Consider the following 25,843-nt stretch of genomic DNA (forward strand, 5'->3'; position numbering starts at 1 on the left):
ATTTTACGCCATAGTATAAAAATAATTAGAATAAAAGTCTAGAAGTTTCGAATTTTTTTATGACAAAAATAATATAGAAGTTACAATTTTTTTTAATTTAGCAAAGATACTTTCAAAAAACATTAACATATAATTTAATGCTCTGCAATAAATATACGGTTTAAGTCTGCACTGGCATTATAAAAATTTGGTCAGAATACATCAACCATGACGAATATTTAGTCTAACTATTATTTTTAGAAAGAGGTACAATCTGACCCCACTTTAAGTTACGAGTTCGATTCGAGTAAAAAAAATGAAGTTATAAATTTCTTTTACCTTTATAAAAAATGACGAGCTCAGGGAAAATAGGAGTTATAAAAGCCTTATGAAAACAAGCATAATTTTTTTGACGAAGCTCTAACAACCCGGGAAATTTTACCATGGGCCAAAATGAAAAAATTACAATTGAATCAATAAATTCTCCTCTAACTTTACCAAGAGAATATTTTTAAACATTTTAAATTTATTATAATTGTTAGCTAATCTCAGATAAATATTTTTTTCTATTACCTAAAAAATGCTTCAGTTATTAGGTTTATATATGTGCAATAATTCTTAAGTATATTTTTGTGTATATATTTGCAACATTTAATTTTTAAATATAATTTTAAAAAATTTATTTTTACAAAGTTCTCTTTCGAGACATTTATGATATAGCGATTCATACGGTGATTATATACATTTAATATTTTATCATTAATTTATAATTGAATTTATGTATTAGAAATTGTCATTTTATAGGCAATAGTCCTAATAAATCTCTAGTTAAAATATTCTCATCTAAAATAATTTTTAATTATACTCCTTCCCCATATCATACTGCGCATTCACCTGCCTCGATGGCTAGAGCCCGTGTAGGCGCAATGAAGGATGACGATTATCAACTCCGCAATTTTAGTTTAGGGTTTGATAAATTGTAAGCAGTTGGTCTGAAAACTAAATTAGGGAAAGTGATTCTATTTTTATATAGAGATCACCCGCTCTAGAAAAAATTAAATAGGGTACGTCAAATTAAAAAAACTTGCACAAATTATGATCATTTTAGGTTAGTAAATTACTAAAATGCTTAACCTCATCTTAATAGGGCCCCGGTACTACATTTCCAAAAAAAATGTAGCTAATAGCTATTAGTTACAAAATAGCTTCCGCTACCTTTACCTTCCTCTATTTAAAAAATATTACGTTAAATATTATTAATTCAAACATTAAAAGTAATATTAACTAAATACAATTATTTTTTTTTTACAATCTACCTATTTAAAAAAAAATATATCCTATTAAAATGATTTTATAAAAATTATATGAAATAAAGATCTAGTATTAATTATTATGAAATTTTAAGATTATTTTTTTATTTGCGTTTTCAATTCAAATACTTAATGCCTATTTTGATTATACTCACTTCACTAGACTAGTTATGAATATTTGCTTTCAATTTTAACCATACTTTTTAAACCTAGACTCTTTTATAACTAAATATTTGAATTTACTTAGTCAGAATTATTAAATAATAAATATTTGGGCCAGACACACAATACATACTATTTAATAGCATAAATAATAGTTATAATAGGAATGAACATATAGATATGTATAAAATGCATAGAATTAAGTTATTATTAGTTTGATATCGAGATGGACCACGGGATGTCTGATCTAAGGGCAAAGAGTTGCATGAATTAGTTGGACACGATTTGACGCAAATATTGATAACTTTTGGTTCTTTAAATAATAGGGAATCGTTTAGATAATGAAGGTGTAATGTATTTGATTTTAGATTTTCACATTTTGTGGGAAAATATTCGGGACTGCAACTTCGAGTATAAGAAATGAGAGAGCCTTAATTAAAAATATTATAATATATAAAATTAGTTTAATAAACATCGAAAGTTCTGATTCAATTTGGCCTTAATTAAATTAGGATCAAAATGGCGTACAAGGCTGTGTTTCAGCTCTTTATATCTACAACGAAAATTGCGCTTAGAGGTCAAATATTGGACAATTTAAGATAAACCTTTTCAAATAATGAGGGGAATCATTTGAAATTTAATGTTACTCTTTAAAAATAATGGGATTATGTTATTCTACGTTTGATCGTATTTTTAAGGCTCTTATATCTCTCTCTTGAATGGCTATCTAACTGTTTCATAGTAATTGTGTTTAATATCTCTGCACCAGTACTGTATTTGTTATTAGATCATATCATAAATTACTTATTTAATTTTATGTTAATTAACTATATTATTTATAGATTTAATATTTTAGTTAAACAGCTCTTAAAATAGAATACACATAAATAGGCATATTGAAATATTTCTTTCAAATAGTATTAATCAACATCTAGCTTAATTCATAAAAAAATGTCCTGGCTACCATAAAAAAATTAACATAGGGAATAGAATTATATGAAATTATTTTTATTAAGTATAAAATAAAATTATATTTTTATTGATAATTCATTTCATCCTCTATTCATCAAATCTTATAACAATAGGCTTTTTATCCCATCGTTTTTAAAATTTATTTAACACCCCCTCCCCCCCCCCATCCCTCTTTAGAATAATTTTCTATTTTCTATTTTATATCGTTTTTAATAGTATATTTGTATAGTCTCTAATTGTTAATATTATATATTTGATATTTAAATAAATAATGGCGATTATATTTTATAAGAAAAGAAATATAATTAATAAATAATAAAAGTATCTTTTTAAGGATTTGAACCCAAACCGTATTTTTGGTGAACCCAAACCCGGACCCTTTTTAAAAGTAGAGGGTTCATAAATTCTAGGTATGGCAAATTTCCCGGGAAACTATAATTGAGAGAAATTTCCTCGGAAATTTGGGGGAAAAATGTAGTGATGTTAAGGTAACTAGTTATATTTTTAAAATTAACTAGTAACTGTAACTAGTTAAAAATTTTGAAATGTAACTGCCAAAAGTAACAAGTAACTAGTTACTTTTAAAGATATATTAAAATAATTAATTTTATTTTTTATATGTTGTGATAAATTAATTTTAAATTAAATTAATTTTTTAAATTAAATTTATTAATTTAAAATTTTGTGAAAATGTCTGATTGTTCCCAACAATAACACAAATACTTATATGTATGGCAGATGTGCAGGGATTAAAATATTGTCAACCTCTAAAGGATACTATATTAGCTAGTATTAAAAAAAGATAACTAAAATCAAATAATTATTTATAAATTAATAATATCATGTCATAGGTTTAATAATCTTTATGATAATGACATAATCATTGCTGCAATTCTTCACCCTTTATTTAAAACTGACTGGCCTTGAATTAGGCAAGAAAGGAATAAAGCAAAAAAGGAGGAAATTTTAAATTTAATAAATACCTTAATACCTCAAAGTGAATCCCAGACGAAAGAATCATGCTCAAAACCAACATCACTTGATGTAGTTGGATTTTTTGACCTAAAGCGCCAAAATATTCTGGATAATGAACTTATAGAAAACTTTATCAAATCTAATAACAACACTTTTTTTTATATAACGATTTCCCAAAGTTAAAATTACTCTTTATTAAATATAATGTTGTTCTAACATCAAGTGCTCCCGTAGAGCGCTTATTCAGTCTAGGTAAGCTCATTTTTGGAGATAAACGAGCACGTCTCCTAGATAATAACTTGGAAATTAATTTGTTGTTAAAAGCAAATAAACATTTATTAGATTCTAAGTTTTATGAAAAATAAATGTTTTTTTTTCAATGCAAATATATATTTTTATATTCGATGTAAATATTCAATTTTGCGATATTTTTTTATATAAATAAATTGTATATTATTTTAAATAACTGATTATACTTTGTTTATCCTAATTTATTTTATATAAAATAAATGCATTCAATAAATAAATAATGCGCATATGAAGGAAGTATAAAGTAAGTAAATAGTTATTTTTGAAAATAACTGTAACTAATAACTAGTTACTTTTGTAAAAATGTAACTAGTAACTGTAACTAGTTATGTTTTTGCCAATGTAACTAGTAACTGTAACTAGTTATGTTTCAAAAGTAACTTTTAACATCACTAGAAAAATGGAAATTTCCCTTAAAAAATTATTTTAGAGGTCAATATTGAATTTTTTTTATGTTTTATTAAAAATATTTAGACTATTAAAAAATTATTTAAACATAATTTTAATTATTTAATTTGTTATCTTCTTTTGAAGATGAAAACGATTCCAGACCTCAAAATCGAGTAACTTGTCATTTGTCCCGTAGCATCGAAATTTAGGTATCAGAAAATCGGTTTAACATCTTATCCTTTATCAACTTCACTGTCTTTGAAATTAAATTCACAATATCTTGGATCAAGAATATGAGCAGGGTAATGTAGTATTTATTCCGGCAACAAAATATTTTTCTGGTTTTTTTAAATATATTCGACTCTGTAATGTCGTTCAGTAAGAGATCTGCTTGATATAAATAAATACTTGAGGAAGGTCAGATAAATATGAATTGTTGGCTTCAACTATCTTTTTGTGTAGAACTGACTTTATAAAATTATATAGTTATGCAATAATTTAAAAAACATCAAGAAGATTAAGTTTCTTATCTCTAAAAAAGGATGCATTGCCGCAAACTTTTATTTTTTAACAAATTATTAATTTTCAAAACTAAACTGTCCAACGAGTTAAGCTAGGCAACTGGAAACAATTCTATTTTTATCAAAGTAGTTTTTTTCCTTAAATGTGTAAAAGATTGTTGAATTTTACATATTTTATTATACTTCTTTTGCTATAAAAATTTAAATTGGCAATAAGTTATTTGCTAGATCCTTTAAAAGCAAATTAGGTCCATGAGATGCGAACTCTATGCATTCGATAATTGAATATTTATTTCTTACAAGTTTCCAGTCTTTCTTTATTATTTGCATTATCTTTTATTATGATGTTAATTTGTATATCCTATATCTTCAATTACTTTAATAACTTCACTATATATATATATATTTTCCAATATGTATATCAATTAATTTATAGAAAAGGGACCTTGTTGCCATATTAAAATTCATAACATTCCAACTCTTATATTTATCCAACCATTAATAAGGGTCAAATTTTTATCTTATCTTTCAGTTACTATATTTCTAATCCTTTCATATTCACTGTTTAACAAATTTTTACTGAGTAAATATCTTGAGAGAATTTTATATGCTGTTTTTAAATATTAAAATAATTTTTTCCAAAGGAAAATTGACAATTTAACATAAAAATCAAAATATTTCATTAAATTATTTTTCAGAAATAAAATTTATTAGTAATTGAATTAAAATTAGATGAGGAAGTTGGTCTAACCTATCCTATATCTCTTTAACTTTTTAAAAAATTTAAATATATTTCAGTCAATAAAAAAAATTTCCTACCGATGAAGATTACTAGAGTTGAGCTATATTATAGAAAATGAACGTATATACAAAAACCAAAAACAATTATAATATATGAACCAAGAGGGAAAAATATATTTTTTAAAAATATGATAAAAATCCTGATTATTTGATCAAAGAAACATAAAATAAAATTGGGGAAGCTATAGGGAACATTTCCGGTATATTTCAAAGTTTCCCGGGAAATTTTCCCTATGTGACATCCCTAGTCCTCAGTGTTAACAAAAAATATTATGAATAATATTTAAAAAATATATTTTCTTCTTTAAATCCATAAAATATAAAATAAATTAAAAATTTATTTTGTGAAGACAGTTTTTTTTCCCTTAGCATTTTTCAAATTTTCTGGTTTTTTAACTTTCATTTATAGGTAATTAGTTTATTTTAATTTATATTAATTTTAGAAAGTGAAATATTGTGATTTTTATAGTATAAGTATAAGTAATAATACTTTATTTCTTATATAAATTAAATATTATGAATTTTGTAGCAGGCGCGTAACTAAAGATGCCCCCCCCCCCACCTCAAATTTGTCTATTCTCGTAAATAACATTTAAAGCTAATAAAATTTCACCCCCTCCACACCCCTCCCTCCAAAAATTGTATAATATATATTACTATAAGGAAGATTTTGAAAGAAAAATTTGTAAAAGATAATAAATTTTTAAAATAAGGGCAAATTTCAAAATTTTTAGGAAAAAGGCATTTTTATAAAAAAAGTGAAAACCCAAAATTATTTTTATAAAAATCGATTAAAGCCACAGGCCTACAATAAGTGGATCTAACGATCTTGAATAAAATTGATAGGGAAAAAACTCACCTAATAATGCTCCCCCCATTAGCAAAATACTGGATGCGCCTATGTTTTGTAGGGTAAGTAGACATGTGCGCCGCCGGTGATTTTTGATGACGCCGACGCCGCTGCCAAAAAGTGTCGGCGCTAAACACGCCTCCGCCGATGTAAAAATTTGGCGGCGTGATAAATATTTTTTATAAAAATAATATTTATTTTATATATTATTTATGAATTGTAATTAGAAGAAAAATAATATTAAATATTTTTGGAATTATAAAAAAATGGTATTTTATTTTTTAAAATTAATAAATATTATTAGTCAAAATTAGCGTCTACAAAGACAGGATTTTCACTGGATGCAAACCCCCCTCGAAAACCTATGCCTAGCCCCCTAAAAAATTTGCAGTTCTGTTTCCCCATTATTAATTACACCTTTTTAATTATAATAACTCCTTTCAGAAATTTTAACAAGAATAACTTAAATTATTTTATCTACCAAATATCAAAATTTTGTGAATATAAAGGAGTTATTTTTTAGATAATGAATTCAATTAAAAACAACATAATTACAATGAATGCATTATTATAGCATTATGAGCTTGCTGAGAAAAGTTTTATTTGGAAAAAAATGTCTATGATTGTTTGCAATATATAGAGTTGGTCGATGATCAGAAATATAATTATATTATAATAGGTCTATAATAAAAGTATTAATTTTTACGGCAATATATTTTGTCATATTTCATCTCAAAATTTAATAGATAACCTCCAAAAATTTATCCTAACCCCCCATTAAAGGCGCCTACCCCCTACTATCCTCAAAAAAAATTGGATGCAAAATGCCCCCCCCCTCCCCCCCCTCCCCTTCCCCCCCTCCCTCATTTCCTCGCTCATATAGACGCTGTCTATATTCCATATAATATACGTTCGCTCACTCTGAGCAGGTCTGCGACCAATGTGCTAGATAAGATAAGATTAGGCTAGTAATTTACAGGAATGTTATTGAAATATTATTATTATTTTATTCTCTTAATTTTTGTGTTTAAAATATTTCGTATAAGACCATCATTTATTGTATAAGGAGTAATACAATGTTTTCTTAATGCAATCTACAACTCATCATATAAATAATATTTTTTTATCATAAAAGGAAATTCTAATTAATGATTTCTATTTTATTGCCATTATAACATATATAAACATAGCAGTACTAAAACAATTATGGATGCAGCATTGCAATACCCTATAACAAAATACAGAATATCCTTGCAAACCCTTCTTTTGCATAGAAACATTTTGGATCCTAAATATTAAAAACTGGCACAAATAATAAGAGAACCAGTGTTGCTGCTGCATATAAAGTCTTTTGTAATATATGCTCGCAAGTAGCACTTGATAAAAATGTTGAAGATGAATAATTATTCATTTTCAGAGTAAATTTTTTGATTATTTTTAAAATATTTGTGAATTATTTTAACTAGTTCTCCAATCAAATCTTTTTCAAAAAATATCAGCACATCAAACTTAATAAAACATTTACTTGACAAACATGACTTGTAATGTAAAGGAGAAATATCTAAACAAAATTTAAAATTATTTTTCAAACCTATTGTAAAAGATACAATTGACCCTATAAAAGATAAAAAATGGATTCTGGTAAGGAATTATGTTCTCATGTATTGCAAGGATTTAATGCCATTCTCTTCTATAAATAATACTGGAATGCAAGATTTTCTAAAGATTATTTGTAAAATCATTATAAATTTTTATAGGGTAATCTTAATTTTTATTTTAACTGTAAAAATATTTAATTTTTATAATAAAATATTTTAAAAAAACTTTGAATTTTTCAAGGCATGTTTTTATTATTAACTTTGTATTATGTAGAAATATAGCATTATTTCAGATATAAAAGATTTACCAAATAGAACAACACTTAGCTGGAGGCGTGTATTAGATGTTTAGTATTTATCAATGAAGCATAAATATGTTAACAAATTAATATTGGTCAAAATTTTCAAAACTTTTGATATGTGGACCGACAAATATAGACGGCGAAATGAAATAGATATTAATTTTAATATTTATTTTATACATTGACGACACATCATGTCACTCAAAAACATACCGCTGAAACTATTCCTTCCGTGATAGAAAAAGTTGAAAATGAATTTGAATTAGGGTCCAAGAAAATTCAAATGGTTCCGGAAGCAGAACCTAATGTAAAGAAAAGTGTTCGTCTAGGAGAATATGACTATCATTTATGTTTGGGGCATGGATTACATAATCTAGTAACTGCCGATGGAATAAAAAAAGTTAATAAAATAGAAAATTTCAGTAAAAAAGTGAGAGAAATTACAGTTGCCTTAAGATTCAAAACAGTGGATTTTGAAAATATAAACTATATATCGAAAATAAGAAATATTTTGAATCGATATCATTTGGATATTTTAGATTTGGATGATAATGATCCTTTTTATGAAGATCGTTTTGGGTTTGATGATAGTGCATGAAATCATAATCATGAGAAAAAACATAAAACCTTAAAATTAAATGCCTAGTTGGTATAATATTTTAATAATGCTGAAAAGTGTGAGGGCAATAACATAAATTCTATAAATAATCTATTAAATAGAATGGAGAAATCGATTCTCAAATTATTTAACTCTGATTGGGACTTGCTGCATGAACTTTTAAATTTTCTTAAAAAAAACTGCTGAATTTTTATCCGTCCAATGTTGTTAAACGGCTTGTTTTAACCCTATTTTTAAAAACGGCTAATTCAATATTTTATCCAGAAAAATATTGATTTTGTTCATAGAAGGAACAAAGGTCTAAACAATATATTATCCAGATCTCGAGGCTTAGGCAATATTTTTCTAGCTAAAATATTGAGTTAGCCGTTTTTAAAAAATGACTCAAATCGAGCCGTTTTACAATACTACGTCCAAAGAGGAGTTACTATAAATTTATCCTTATTATTTTGTAGTGAAATTAAAATTCATTTAATTGTAAAAGAATATGATAGTCCTCCAGTAGCATCCCTTAAACAAAATATGCTTATTAAATTTGATCATAGATTTCCAATAACCGATCTTCAGGTAGTATTTTAAAATACATAAATTAATGTTTTAAATATTATTTCTCTTTGTTTTATTTTTCTTAGGTGTTAGGAGCACTTTTGGATCCTCGTTTTCAACCTAAAATCATAGTAAATGAATATTTAAAGGAAAAAATATTAATACGGTGCAATTTTTATGTTAACACGCTACCTCTCTGTGGCCTTACACGGACGAATTAACCGAGTGAAATGACGGAAGTTGCTTCAGAATTTAATTATCTCAAGTCATTGGTACGAAACATTGATCTATTCATAACAATAATTTGGAACAACAAGACTATTTAACTAGTCTAGGAAAAGAGTGTTATTCATTATTATCGCCTTATAATTTAGAGATAAAAGATGTCTTAGATTTTTGGAAGATAAGAGCATTATATCTTCTTAAACTTTCGATATTAGCTAGAAAGGTCCTATGCGTTCCAGCTATATTCAGCGAGCGTGTATTTTCCATAGCTGGACTCACTTTAAAGTCTAAAAGATCATTATTCCTATAAATCTAAATAAAATAATTTATATAGATAATTATAACTTAAAATTATTAAATTATGGTAATAAACATAATAAAACATAAATTCATAAATTTTATTTTAAAAGTGTTTCCAATGAATTTGTAATCTTGATTAAAAAAATTTAAGTTAGAAAAATATTTGACGCCGCTCTGCAACCGCCGATTTTTCGGCATCTTAATCAATTCGTCACCGCCAATCGATCGTTTTAAAAAAGAAACGCCGCCACCGATAATGCTGTCGGCGCACATGTCTAAGTGTAGGTAATAATATTTAATTAATGATATTGAGGCTAAATTAAATAAAACATTTAAAATATAAATTATTTATTAAATTTTATAATTTTTTATTTGTAAATTAAGTATATAATGATTTGAGTCATTATTTCTTTATGTTCTCCAAACCCTAAACTTGGAACCCGTGCCCTTTTTTAAATTTTATTCCTGAACCTAGACCCTTTTATTGTATAAGAGTCTATATCCCTGGGATTTTTTTAACTTTTTGGGTATATTTAAATTAAAAAATAGAGCGTGGGGGGGGGGGGGGTAAGTAGAGGTGGTATTTTCTGTTTGAATTGAATAATCTTTTTAATTTACTAACTTTTTTTTCATTATAAAGAAATCCTACATAATTAATAAATGTTATGAAATCTAAGTCTAGCCCGAATGTTTTTTATTTAATTGCCAGGCCTAGCGCGAAATTTTTTATGTAAGACTTGCCTGACTAGACCCAGCCCTTTATAATTTTTTCTCGGCCTGGCCCGGTTTAATTTATTTAAAATCCCTGCCTGATAGCGTAGCCGGGCTTTGCAGATCTCATACTTAGGTTGATTTTGATTTTATAAAATAACGGCCTAGCAAAACAATTTTGCCCATTATAATTTCAAAGATGACGACTTCAAAAATTAGAAAAGTATTTGCGTGTCTTTATAATTATATAAACAATTTTCATAACTTTCGAAACATTCTAGGAATAGTACCCATTTCGATAGCGTTCCATAATTTCCCCAAAGTCTATTCCCTGGATATGTCCCGAATAATCCGTTCCATGCCCCTGATTTGTCGAGTTTAAATTTAATTATCACATAAGTAAATCGAGGCCTAGTCACAAATGTCTACATGACGAGGGGGGGGGAAGTAATTTGCAACCATATATATTTTTAGAGAAAGAGGGTGTAGGGAGGGGGGATTTTTTGGGGGGAAGTGGGGATAGGAGAGAGGGTGTAAATCCCTATGAGTTTAACCAATATATTCCCCAATTGATGCATTGAAATAATTGGTATATTAAACAAAACTGTATTCCTGTGTCAATTAGGGCTTAACCTTCATAAATTAAGAAAACTAATCAATCTCAAGGTTCTGAATTGGAATACTTAAATTAGAGACCTATATAGGCCCTTTTCGGACTCCCCCCCCCCCCCCACGGTCTAAAAATTTAAACCTACTGGGGTTCGATTTTTAAATTTTTTTAAAATAATCAATCGGAAAATCATACACTGGAACTTTTAATATTCATTTACTGCTGATATTTTCGATTTCTCTTTGAAACAATTTGAATACAGCCAAAATTATTCAAAAAATAATTTTAAGAATTCAGGGTCGGTGTACGTAAGCTGATTAAAATTCTGGGCCGGACCAAAAAATTTTCAAAACAATCCCAGGACGGGCTTGAAATTATAAAAATCTCGTAGTGTCCAGACTTGAAAATCAAAATTTTAAAATCCGGGCCGGTCCAAGCTTGAATATAAAATTTTTTTAGAATTCGGACCGGGCTTAATATTTCGATCGGAATATAAATTGTAATTGGATCTAAGGAAGGAGCCAAAATTGAAAATTATTTATATAACTTAAAATTAAATATTCAGGTATTTAGAAACAAAAATTGCATTAGGTTGAAAAAACTTAACTATCTGCCATAAAAAATAGCCTACTAAAATAAAAGTATAAACGATCTATTTTTATTCTTAAAATGGGCGAGAAACTTTATATATTGTATTGAGAAAATATACTGATCCAATTGATCATACTCAATATATTCCGACTGAATATAATTTATAGACCCACAATTATCATTCAAAAATAACTTGTAAATTAAATATTTATTAACATTTATATTTATTTCGTTAATTTATATATATAAAATATCAAAATTGGATTGAAACGATATAATATCGTTAATTAGATTTTCACTGTATCCATTAAAATTTATGTGTCTCAGTCCATAGCTATAGTTAATTAGTTCATTATTTTTATATTTAGGTAAATACAATACAATTGGATACATTAAAAATATAAATCTAAAATAAGATATTTAACTATATAAAACTATTTAAAAAGCTATAAAAATAATATTACAATTAATTAATATAAAATATTGACTATTTGCGTTCCCCGAAAGCAGCCGTAGTCACGGGTGGAATGGCCATAAGACCAGGTGGGCATTTTGCCCACGAGGCCGCAAGAAAATGTCGATTTTTGGGGCCGATCAGAGGAAAATATTAAAAAAGAGGCCGATTAGAAAAAAAAATATTATTATGTTCACATTATTTTCTTTTATCATTTATTGTTTTTTAATGATACCTCTATGATTTGAATGTCACATTCCTTGAGAATTGTCATGTCGTTTACAATATTTTAATGCATAAAATATCAATAACGTCGCTTGACGCTATACATCATTACCGTGTTCTTTTCTTTATATTTTTTTTCAAATGAAGTGAAAACGCTTCCGTTTGAGTAGAGTGAAAGCTAAGTTTTGATTAATTTATTATATTATATTTTTATACATTGATTTATTGTAGAAATAATATAGCCAACATTTCTTGTTCTTAATTCATTGAAATCAAATAAAATTCAGGTCGGTGAATCAGATAAAAAGATGGATGCTTGGTGTTATAAATAATAAAATATTTATATTTAGTTTATGGGATTATATTTAGAAGGATGTCAATCAATTATTATTATTGATTGTTAAAAATATAGATAATATCGATTATTATATTAGGTATATATAATTTTGAATGTGAAAAATAAATTAATAATAAAGTGCAGTTTTTGTGTTAAAATTCTACATTTATTAAAGTGGTACACGTTGAACCAGGATCGAAATTTTACTGGGAAGAATATTTAAATAAAGAGAAATAAATTTATAGGACGCAATTCCTAAAGAAGATCATTTTTATTCGAGGAAGAAATTTGAAGGATCATTCGAATCAGGATAAAAAAGGTAAATAAAAATATATTGTCTTTATTAAATATCTTGTTACACACAACGCAATTATTATTTAGGATAAAATTATTATTATTAAAATTTTAATGAGAACATGGTTTATTTTTTTATTAGTAATCATAGGAATTCTAACTTTAATAAAATGCAAGTTTATAAGAATAATTTTGTTAAAGTATTTAATTCGAGTTTCGATAAATTGGATGTGACCAATTGTGTGGTTACAGCTCTAATTTTTTTCATCTTATATATTTCATTGATTTTTATTGTACATTTAATTAAGATAATTAAGAATAAGTATTTTACAAATAAAGTGAGTATGTTAGATGATTCTAATGTTGTGGATTTGAATCCTATGACATCTGATAAATTTTTAGATTTTTCTGAAGATCTAAAAAATAGTTTAAATTTGATTTTAAGTGAACTTAGAAATTTAAATATCCAGAAAATAAGTAATTCCAGTGGGAATGAGAAGTCAAATACTAGTTAAATGCCTATTGTTGGTAAAAGTATTATGACGTCAAAAGATATAAATGTTAGTTTAGATTCATTTATGAGTGAAATTTCTGAAAAAATTTCTGAAATTGTGATTAATAAACCTGTGAAGGTTGTAAAAGATTATAATGTACTTGTTAAAAGAAATGAAAATGAAGGTGTAATTTCAAATGATATAAAAGAAATTAAAGAAAATTTGAAGAATATTTCTAAAGATATAGATACAATTAGAAATAAAAATTATAATTTTAGTGAAAATTGTGATATTTGTGGCCGGAGGGGTCATATGGGAAAAATTGTTTTACGCGTGAGCGAAAGATCGATGAAAATGTGAATGTAAAATTAAATGATAAAAATGATATAATTTGTCATCGATGTGGTTTTACAGGTCATATTAAAAAAATTGCATAGTGAAAGAAGCAAATTTTAAATATGGTTTTCCAAAAAGACCACCGGTATTGCTAAATCCAGTAGTACGTAATATAAAAGATTCGGTGATTTTAAATACAAGTGAAAAAGATATGAACAATAAAGATAATGACCGAATGTGTTTTAAATGTGAGAAAATGGGTCATGTGGCCATGAATTGTGTTCAATTCGTGAGTGAATTGCAATGACTATATGATTTGAAAGAGAATCATGTAAAAATTGAAAAATCCTATATTAATAATAAAATTCGTAATATATATAGTGTAGTTAAAAATAATTCCAATATATTTAATAAAAAAAGTATGGATATTCAGAGGCCATTAAATTCAGAGTTGAATTTAGACATGTATATTAATGATATTAATAGTGATTCAAATATAATAAATATAATTCAGTTAATGAAAATGTATAAAATTTTAATGATTGGAAGAGAAATTAGTCAGCGTTCGTGTCCTCGTATAAATATAAAATTTGATAGACAGAATATAGAAATGTTGTTTGACACTGAGGCAAGCATTTCAATAATGTCTAGAGCAAATTATTATAAATATTGGCCTGAGGGTACACTCGAGAAAGAAAACATGTGTGTTAAACAATTTGATGGGTCTGAAATTTTGGTTTTGGGTAAAACTAAATTAGGAGTGATTTCAAATGATTTAACAATTTTTCTTGACTTATGGGTGGTAGAAAAAGATGTAGAAACAATTATGTTGGGATTGGATTATTAAAATTGGTCCCATGAACAACTATTGGAATATTTTTTCAAAAAATAGTGATTTGTTACTAAAAAATACTAAATGCAAAATTATGAATAATAATGTTAAAAATAAAATTCATGAAATAGTAACATCAGATTTAATAGAAAAGGAAGTGAATCCTTCTATTATACTGATACGTGTGAAATTTCCGAGAAATTAATGGTTAACTTGGATAATGTTCAAAATAAAACTGAAATGAATGAAAATCAAATTGTTGATTTAGAGGTCATTATATTGAAGAGAATGTGTGAAGATATATCTATTTTAATGGAAAAATATGGTATAATTTTTGAAGACAATTTGCGATGTCTTAATGATTATAAAGTGGATGTGAAATTAAAAGAGGGATTTTCACCTATTTTTCTAGCATGTCGACGAGTTCCTTTTGAGTGGAAAAAGGAAATTAATGACGAACTAGACCATTGGGTTAAAGATGGTATTATTATTCCGGTGGATTATAGTGAATGGGCTAGCCCATTAGTTCCAGTGAAAAAAGCTAATGGAAAGTTAAGACTATGTGCTGATTTTAGATTAACTTTAAACAGGTGGGTTGTTGAATTTAAATATCCATTACCCCGAATTGAAGAAATTTTGGCCAGTTTTAAAGGTGCAAAATATTTTTCTAAAGTTGATTTTTCGTCAGCTTATTTACAATTACCTTTAAAGAGGAAATTCAAAAATTATTAACGATAACTACACCTAAAGGATTATTTGCGTTTTGCAGATTACCATTAGGATTAAGTGTTTCAGCACCTATTTTCCAACGTACCATGGCATCTGTTTTTCAGGGGCTAGAAGGTGTATTTTACTATATGGATGATGTGCTGATAACTGGGGTGACGCCAGAACAGCATAATAAACGTCTTGAAGAAGTTTTCAAGAGAATTCGTGATAAGGGCTTGAGGGCTAGCAAAGAAAAAAGTGTTCTAGGTGTAACTGAAGTAATATATTTAGGTAATCTAATAAATGGGGTGGAAGTGAAGCCTCTTGATAAAAATTTAAAAAATATATTTAATATGAATCAGCCAAGTAACAAAGCTGAAGTACAATCTTTTTTGGGCATGGTAAATTATTATCATCGTTTTGTGGAGAATTTTGCAAAGGTGGCATCTCCATTGTACGATTTATTAAAAAAAGGGGTTCATTTTGAATGGGAATTTGAACAACAAAATGCTTTTGAGATTTTGAAAAAGAAAATTGGTGAAGAACTTATTTTAGTGTGTTTTAATAATGATTTAGAAATAATTTTAGCAGTGGATGCATCCAACAAGGGTGTTGAAAGCGCATTGTTACATATAATTGATGGGTTAGAAAGACCAATTATTTTTTTTTCAAGAATTTTTCATGAAGTTGAAACTAGGTATTCTGTGATTGAACAGGAAGCCTTAGCGGTTATTTTTGGGTTAACCAAGTGTCGTGAATATTTGATTGGTAAAAAATTTGTGATTTATACTGATCATAAACCATTGATTCATTTGTTCAAAAAACATATCAAAGAATTGATGATGTCCCCAAGATTACAACGGTGGTTGTTACTTGTAAGAAGTTTCAATGTGGAAATTAAATATCGGCGAGGAAAGGAAAATAATTTGTCTGATGTGTTGTCTAGATTAGGATCAGAGGAAATAATTGATATTATAATTTTGGATAGGGAAGATGCTTTAGTGTGTAATTTATCTTGTATATTAAAGGGAGGTCCTACAACGTGGGAAGACCTTAAATTGAATACTTTGAAAGACAGGGATTTTAAGCAAGTGAAATTGTGTTTGATAGGGAAAAAAAATTGGAAAATTAAACAAAATGCGTATAAGAAAATACAAAAAGAATTATCAATTGTGGAAGATTGTATAATGCGGGGAAATCGTGCTGTAGTCCCATATAAATTGAGGGATACGATTTTATGTTTATTACATGCAGGTCATCAGGGTCAAAATAAAATGAAATCATGGGCTCGTGAATATGTGTGGTGGCCTGGTATGAATTTAGAAATTGAAAAAATTACAAATAAATGTGTACCATGTAATACCTGTGCCACAATGCCCCGTAGAGAAATGGGAGGTATATGGCCAAAGTCAAATCAACCATGGGAAAGGGTTCATATTGATTTTTTTGACTTGGATAAAAAAACATATTTCTTAATTGTAGATTCATATTCTAAGTGGATTAAATATGAAGAGGTTAATGGGTTAACAACCAAAGTTGTTATCAAATTGTTAAAAAAATTATGGTCAAAGTTTGGTATTCCTAAAACTATTGTGTCAGATGGAGGGCCAGCGTTTATAAGTGAAAATTTTAAACATTTTTGTACTTCGTTGCAAATAAAACATCGTGACTCAGCCATATCATTCTAGTTCTAATGGTCAGGCTGAAAGAATGGTAGCCATAGTGAAAAATTGGATAAAAAATGCCAAAATAGAAAAAACTAAAATTTGGATGGCTCAGTTGTATTATAATAATTCTAAAAATAAAGAAGGTTTTACTCCTGTGGAATTATTTTTAGGTCGAAGGACCAGATTACCTTTAGATTTTCTTAAATCAAAGGGAAGTGTTAGTAAATTACCATGTGATAGAAACAACATAAAATTTCCTGTGGGACAAATGATTTGGGCTAGAATTTTTGAGAATAAGAAAAAAAAATGGGAATTTAGGAAACAAAATAAATCGTGTGGAGTTTATAGACGGAATTAAGGGAATCCGTCATAACGATCAATTGAAAATACGTAGGTAAACTACTAGTTATTTTCAGATTGATGTTATTCCCAAAAATTAATGTATTATAAAATTGAGGTTATTCCCGAAACATGATATCCAAAATTAATGTAGTCTCAAATTTATGTTATTTTAAAGTTAATATGATATAACATTAATATGTTAAGTTATTCTAGAAGTAATGGGAACCGAAGTCAATGTGATATAAAATTAAAGTATACTTAGAATTATGTGAATATTAGTCTAATTATAAAAATTAGCAGTATTATGGTAATTCCATTTATCATGGTATTTTGATCTGGTTAATTCTTATTTATTCTACTTACTCAATTTTCCTGATGATTTAAGTTGAGGCGTAACTTACTCAATTTTTCATGATGATGTAAATTGAGGTTTGACTTAACAAATTTTTCCAATGATTTAAGTTTTTTTTTAAAAAAAAATGGATAAAAATTGATCGAGTTTATCGAAGCGTGTTGTTTGTAAGATAAAAACAAAACGAACGGTGTAGTTAAATTGTTTAATTAATAAAATGCAAAATAAAACAGAAGTGTTGGTTATTAATGAATTGTGCTATTAATAAATGAAGAAAATAAAATGTTTATGGATAGAAATAAAATGGTTAATTCAAAACATACAAAGGTTTAAAATATTTTTGTGTGTAGGAAAATGTGAAATAGGGAATTAGGAAAAACAGAAATGAAATTTATTTTTTTTTAAAAAAAGGGGGGATAAAGTATTTTTATGATTTTAAAAGAATATTTATTTTTTTTTCCATTAAAAGAAAAAAAGAATTTTTATTATTTTTGCCATTTAAAAAAAAGAGATTTTTATAAAAATTGATTTAAAAATGATTAAAGAATTACCCTTAATAGATTGTGAAACATTTTTTCTCAAGATAATTGTAATCCCAAAGTCTGTGAATGACTTGAAAATAAAGAAACCATCTTATACTGGCAGGAAGTGTTTTCGCTGCCAGAGTTCTGATCATTTACTTGATAAATGTAAAACACCGGCGTATCTATTAAGAAAAAAAATTACTCCTAAATTTTACAGTGAGGAAGATGGTGATCAACCGAGATCTTCGAATAATTATAATGTGACCAAAAAAGGAAAATTGGGATTGGTGGATTACAATAAAGTGTATGAAGTGGATTCTCGAGTTAAACATTATGGCAATCGGGTGTGGCCGCCGAGGACGTATCAAGGAAATAGATTATATTCAAGAGATAGGCCCATGAATTCTTTACAGAAGTCCATGAAAAAGAGTGATTTCGATCTTACAAGTGTAGGTCATATTAGTTATTCCATGAAACCGGAAGAGATTCGAGATCAACCAAGAAAGGAGAGGAATACACTGATATCGAGATGGAAGAAATTAAATTATTAAGACAAGATGATTAAAAATTTTATTGTGATAAATTTTTAGTACATTCATTTTTGTAAATTTATTTTCATTAATTTAGTGTACATGTCCTTGGCCATATTTGGGTGGACATGTTGTAAATAATAAAATATTTATATTTAGTTTATATTATATTTAGTTTATGGGATTATATTTAGAAGGATGTCAATCAATTATTATTATTATTATTAATTGTTAAAAATATAGATGATATCGATTATTATATTAGATATATATAATTTTGAATGTGAAAAATAAATTAATAATAAAGTGCAGTTTTTGTGTTAAAATTCTACATTTATTAAACTTGGGTGAAACAGAATAATTCATCTGGCTAAAATAAGTTGAGAAGGTTGCAAAAAATAGGTAAGATAAGGTGGTGGGCACGAGAAAAAGCCCTTAAATGGATATATGGTAAATAGAGATTGCCCCCAATAATGATAAATGCACTCAATTTATAATAGATAATAAATCATTTGAGACAAATTGATAATTTATGTAAATTTAAGAATCTAAGTACAGCTATAATATATTTGGAAATTTTTGAAAGAATGAGGCTACTGTCATATAAGGACTTTATCATCATGGAAAATGTTAGAAGAGGCTAAGTCTTCTGTATCATCGATTCAAAATAAAGCAATAAAATGGCTCTAATTTAATTGAAACATTTTCATATTTAAAGCTCCCGGATAGTATCAGGGTACAGAATGCTCTGCCAAAAAATCGAATAGGACGAGCGAAGAGAATATATAGTGACAAATGCCAAGATGAACGTCCTCAAGAATCGATTGACCTTTATAGGTTAGAAGTATTCAAATTATAAACAGCTTGTCAGAACGGTTTTCTACGAATTGAGAACTTATTTTGAATGTGCACTATTTGCATCCAAGACTTTGATGAAATAAATAGTAAAGATATTTCTGAAAAGGCCTTGGAAAAACTGGCACAATTGGTATATATATTGAGTGTTAAATTACGTAACTAATTATGTTCATTTGCCAGTGTATTCAAAGATTTGGTAGTAGAATTAAATAAAAAGGGCCATGATATCGTATGTACAAGTGAGGAGTCAAATGAAGAAGATGAAATATTACAATATGATAACAACTCAGAGTGTGATAATAAATGTAACAAGTGTTTAATATGCGTGTATGAAATTCTTAAAAGATACAATAAGCATACAAGTTAATTTATTTTTGGCATATGAATACATTTTAACTTTGTCATTTACACAAGTTAATTGCAAGAAAATATAGTAAATTAAAATTTATAAAAATAGGCTGAAAGCTAATATTGACCAAGAAAGATTAGAAGCGTTTTTAATGATGTCAGTCGAACGAAAACTATTAGAGCAGATTGAACTAGAAGATATTCTTGTATATTTGAGCAAAGGCTCAAAGTTAATGAAATTATTAACGTAAAAATTATATATTTTCTTAATTTTTTTATTTGAATCTTATTAATATCTATTTACAATATGATCGGTGCCTGATTTTATAAGTGCAGCAATTTTATTCTCTATAATATTTATATGTGTAATTAATTGATTTGATATATTGAGTATGTGTTTTTTTTATATTTAACATGTGATGTATTTGATTTTAAAGTGCAATCGTTGTAAATCGAATATAAAATACATATGTGCAATGAATATATTATTTTAGATGTGCATTTTTTTTAAATAGTGTATATTATGATAATTATATACAATAAAAAACTCTGCTAGTAGTACAACGCCATTTTATAACTTACTCAATTTACCCAACACAACTCGAAAACTAAAATTAATAATTTGATGCATACCTGTGATTAGCTGATCTTCATCTACTCGGTTTTTTATCTTTATTTTTTTATTTATTTTTTTGTGTTTTTTAAATGTTTATTATAAAACTAAATCCCTAAGTATTGACATTTTTATATTTATATTTAAATTTTTTTCGTTTTCCTTTTTTTATATTTTTAGTTAATATTTGGTTTAAAGAAATATGTATATATAAGTAATCTAAATTATGAAAAAAACCTGTGCTTCCACTCCTTCGCACAAGTATGTAAATCCAATGTGATATATTGCTGGGTACTTGTCTATCTCTGTAATCTTTTCCTTCAATGTTTTGAAGTCATAGAGGTCGGGGACTAAGACAATGGTGTTAGACCTCACCATCCTTTTGAAGAAGGCATGCGCTACGTAGTGTCTCGCGGTGCCAGCTGGGTTGCCGTTTATTCTGAGGGATAAATCCGCTGTAGGGATAATCCGACCTGTTTCTTTCATATCTAACACTGGTACAGCCAGAGCGACATTCTTTAAACCAAGCTGCTTTTCCCATCACATCATCCTCTCCATTATTTCCCTCCATTGTTAAAGTTTGACCTTTGATTCTAACACTTCTATTCCGCTTAGTTCTTCTTCCAATTTACTATCACTTTTAAAATAAAAATTTTGATAACCTAATAGATACGACAGAATTAATAATGTGATTACACTAATTATACACATATACATATTTATTAACTAATTCGCTCCTCTAACGATTATTTTAATCTATTTTACTTTAATTTAACAATACTATTTATCTACCAATTCAATTCTAACTCTTTAAATATAATTATACTAGTATTTAAACACAATTGTATAGTTTATTCAACTCCAATTACCTTAAATTATTCTACAAATCTTATCAACAACAACTCGGTCAAGTCACAGCACCAATAAGGGTGGGTGCTCAACGACATCGTTGTAAGTGAGACGTGAAAAAAAGAAATCAATAACTAGCTAATAAGAAATACAAAAAAAAGCTCCGCAATTACAAAGAATAAAGCAAGGAATAAAGCCAAGGCGCAAGCAAAGCAAATGGCGAATTTGAAGGACGTGAAAACATTTGAGAATGACATCAAAGTTTATAATCGGGATGAGTTCGAAGCACCAGTCGCGCTACCGACATTTAATGGGGCATTTGAAGGAGGCCTAGCAGCAGGCATGGAGTTGGCTTTAGCAGATGAAGACAAGTTGGCCGTTGTACACATAGAAGAAGCGGTTGCAGAATCCGATGTCAAAATTTACCACCCATTCAGACGTTTCGAAAGTATGGTAAATATGCAATGTATGATATAATTCGCAGCTCTTCTTATCAGAGAATATCGAAGTGTGATAAGATAGCCTTAGGGTCTGTGTATGTCTGCTTCAATTTCAATCTCGTATGCTACAGGGGAAACACCACAGTACCTGATGGAGATTGGCGTATTTATGTTAGAAAGAAAATGTCATCCACCATATAGTGCTGAGGAGAAATGGGTGGTAAATTTTGACATCGGATTCTGCAACCGCTTCTTCTATGTGTACAACGGCCAACTTGTCTTCATCTGCTAAAGCTAACTCCATGCCTGCTGCTAGGCCTCCTTTGAATGCCCCGTTCTTCGAATTCATCCCGATTATAAACTTTGATGTCATTCTCAAATGTAATCACGTCCTTCAAATTCGCCATTTACTTTGCTTACACCTTGGCTTTATTCCTTGCTTTATTCTTTGTAATTGCGGCGCTTTTTTTAATATTTCTTATTAGCTAGTTATTGATTTCCTTTTTTCACGTCTAACTTACAACGATGTCATTGAGCAATTTTATTGGTGCTGTGACCTGACCGAGTTGTTGTTGATAAGATTTGTGGAATAATTTAAGGTAATTAGAGTTGAATAAACTATACAATTGTGTTTAAATATTAGTATAATTATATTTAAAGAGTTAGAATTGAATTGGATAGATAAATAGTGTTGTTAAAAGTAAAATAGATTAAAATAATCGTTAGAGGAGTGAATTAGTTAAAAAAATTTATGTATATGTGTATAATTAGTGTATTCACATTATTAATTCTGTCGTATCTATTAACATTACAGGTTATCAAAATTTTTATTTTAAGTGATAGTAAATTTTTTATAAATATGAAGAGTTTTAAATTTATAAAATATTGGGAAGTTCAGTATAATATTATTGGAGCATTGCTAGTATTATGTATATGGGTTTGTAGTTTAATTCTGGGAAGAAGAACTAAGCGGAATCGAAGTGTTAGAATCAAAAGTCAAACTTTAACAATAGAGGGAAATAATGGAGAGGATGATGTGATGGGAAAAGCAGCTTGGTTTAAAGAATGTCGCTTTGGCTGTACCTGTGTTGGATATGAAAGAAACAGGTCGGATTATCCCTACAGCGGATTTATCCCTCAGAATAAACAGCAACCCAGCTGGCACCGCGAGACACTACGTAGCGCATGTCTTCTTCAAAAGGATGGTGAGGTCTAACACCATTGTCTTAGTCCCCGACCTCTATGACTTCAAAACATTGAAGGAAAAGATTACAGAGATAGACAAGTACCCAGCAATATATCACATTGGATTTGCATACTTGTGCGAAGGAGTGGAAGCACTAAAGCACAAGATTGAATTTGACGATAATGACGGGAATAAGTATATTGAGAAAACAGGAACTTATGGTGAGGTAGTCATGAAGGCCAGTACGCTGATGCAATCTCCTCACTACAAGAATGAGCTATACAAGTCCGATGAAGATTACAGCTCGGATTATGCTAAAAATTTACGGGAATATATCAACAGCAGGCAAAACGAAGGATTTGCTTTGATCTGGGATCTCGGCTGGGGCCGCTGTTTATGAGCAAATCGCTAAGCTGTAAGGAGTTGATGTCAATAAGGAGGTTGTTGGACTCATGAAGGAAATTGTCATATCACCTGTGAAAGAAAGCGGTGCTGTTGTTGGTGTTGCAACAGTAAGTGTTGTGGATATTAAATACTTAGCCATTAGGTTTTTTTCATAATTTTGATTACTTATATTACTTATTTATTTAAACCAAATAATGCTTATTATAGAACATTTTTATATTTATATTTATATTTTTTTCTTTTTTTTTAATTTTAGTTAATATTTGGTTTAAAGAAATATGTATATATAAGTAATCTAAATTATGAAAAAAACCTAATGGCTAAGTTATTTCTTATCCACACCACTTACTGCAGCTGTTTATGAGCCGCTAAGCTGTATGGAATTGATGTCAATAAGGAGGTTGTTGGACTCATGAAGGAACTTGACAAAGCACCTGTGAAAGAAAGCGGTGATGTTGTTGGTGTTGCAATAGTAAGTGGTGTGGATAAGAAATAACTTAGCCATTAGGTTTTTTCCATAATTTAGATTACTTATATATACATATTTTTTAAACCAAATATCAACTAAAAATATAAATAAAGGAAAAAAAAAGAGAAAAAAATATAAATATAAAAATGTTAATACTTATGGATTTAGTTTTATAAAGCATTTAAAAAACACAAAAAATAAATAAAAAAATAAAGATAAAAAACCAAGTGGATGAAGATCAATTAATCACAGGTATGCATCAAATTATTAATTTTAGTTTTAGAGTTGTGTTGGGTAAATTGAGTGAGTTATAAAATGGCGTTGTACTACTGGCAGAGTTTTTTATTGTATATAATTATCAGAGACCTGCAGAGGTACCATTTGCACGGCCCGGCCCGGTTTTAAATTTTTTAGGCGCGGCCCGGCCCGGATATTTTTTTAAAAAATTTTTTATGGCCCGGCCCGGATTTTTTAATTTGACCTGGTATATACAAAAATTCACCTATGAGGTATTTTACGATATTTTTCAGCGAGTATTATCGCTTATTATTTAAAAAATACATGTAAAAAGCTAATATTTTGAGAATATTATATTGAATTTATAAAAATTATAAAGTTATTTATAAAAATGGATATTTTGAGCATATACTATATTTTATATTGCATTTATAAAAATAAAGCTAATATTCATAAAGATGGTAATAATATTTTGAGCATATACTATATTTTATATTGCATTTAAAAAAAATAAAACTAATATTTAATTTATAAAAATGGAAAATATTTTGAGAATATAATATATTGTATTTAATTTATTATTTAATTTATAAAATAAAAATAAATCGCTATTTAAAAAAATGCATGTATAATAAATAGTATTTTGAAAATATAATCTAATTGCACAATATTAATATAATTTATTTTGTAGTATAAATTTTTAACAAAAGAAGATAATTGTATTATATAATATTGTAAAAAAAAAAAATGAAAAATGTTGGATTAAAAACTTTCATGACTCAAGGTAAATATAATAAATGCAATAAATATTTGACAGTTTGCAAAAAAACCAGCATGATTGACGAAACCCTATATTCAAGAAAGATATTAAAAATTCACAAATTATCATGAAGAAAGAGAAGCATATCTATCTTTTCAGGTTGAAGATTACTTCTTCTTTCTTCAAGAATTCTCCCAGTAGTGGAAAAATTCCCCTCACAGCTTGCACTTGAAGCAGGAATTGCCAATACCCGTTTTGCCAATTTTGCTAAAATTGGAAATTCGCTTTGATGAGCCGCCCACCACTCTAACAAATTATCCACCTTAAATGTTTCATCTATTTTTTTATTTATGTAATTATAATATTCATCATCGGGTATTGACATATTACCAGGATTACCATTGCCCCATTTGTCATAAACGATTCAGTTTGTTTAACAACAGTCGTAATTTGACTGGTCGATGGTATTTCATTTACTTCCTGAGCCTCTTGTAATTTAATATAATCTTTTATATAGTTTTCTGTCATCTTGCGATCTGTCCCTGACTACATACGTAATTGCTTGAATTTGGGACAGAGAAAAAAGAAATAAAATGATACTGGTGTAAAACAAATTTTTCAATTAAAAAATGCTTTATATTAAGTAAAATCAATTTTATTTCTCCTTTTTCGCTTTGAAAGGTATTACAAACTTCAAGAAGTGATATTCCTTTATTTGATTGTTTTGGTAAAATATATTCTAAAAATTTAGATATGAATTATAAAAAAATATATTAATAATACTTGAATATTGGGGCTTATTTAAGATATTC

At 27.7% G+C, this 25,843-nt stretch overlaps 1 long non-coding RNA gene across 2 annotated transcripts in view; it reads right to left on the bottom strand.

Annotated features, from left to right (window-relative positions):
* Positions 1–1,624: 1,624 nt before the first annotated feature.
* Positions 1,625–25,843, bottom strand: part of LOC135922235 (uncharacterized) — a 30,943-nt gene continuing 6,724 nt past the window's right edge. For both annotated transcript variants that reach the window (XR_010570804.1, XR_010570803.1), the window contains one exon: positions 1,625–1,881. This is a non-coding gene — a long non-coding RNA (uncharacterized LOC135922235). The remainder of the gene's footprint in view (positions 1,882–25,843) is intronic.

This window comes from Gordionus sp. m RMFG-2023, chromosome 1 (assembly GCF_954871325.1).
Source record: "Gordionus sp. m RMFG-2023 chromosome 1, tfGorSpeb1-WG-v2, whole genome shotgun sequence".
In the NCBI taxonomy this organism is placed as follows: domain Eukaryota; kingdom Metazoa; phylum Nematomorpha; class Gordioida; order Chordodea; family Parachordodidae; genus Gordionus; species Gordionus sp. m RMFG-2023.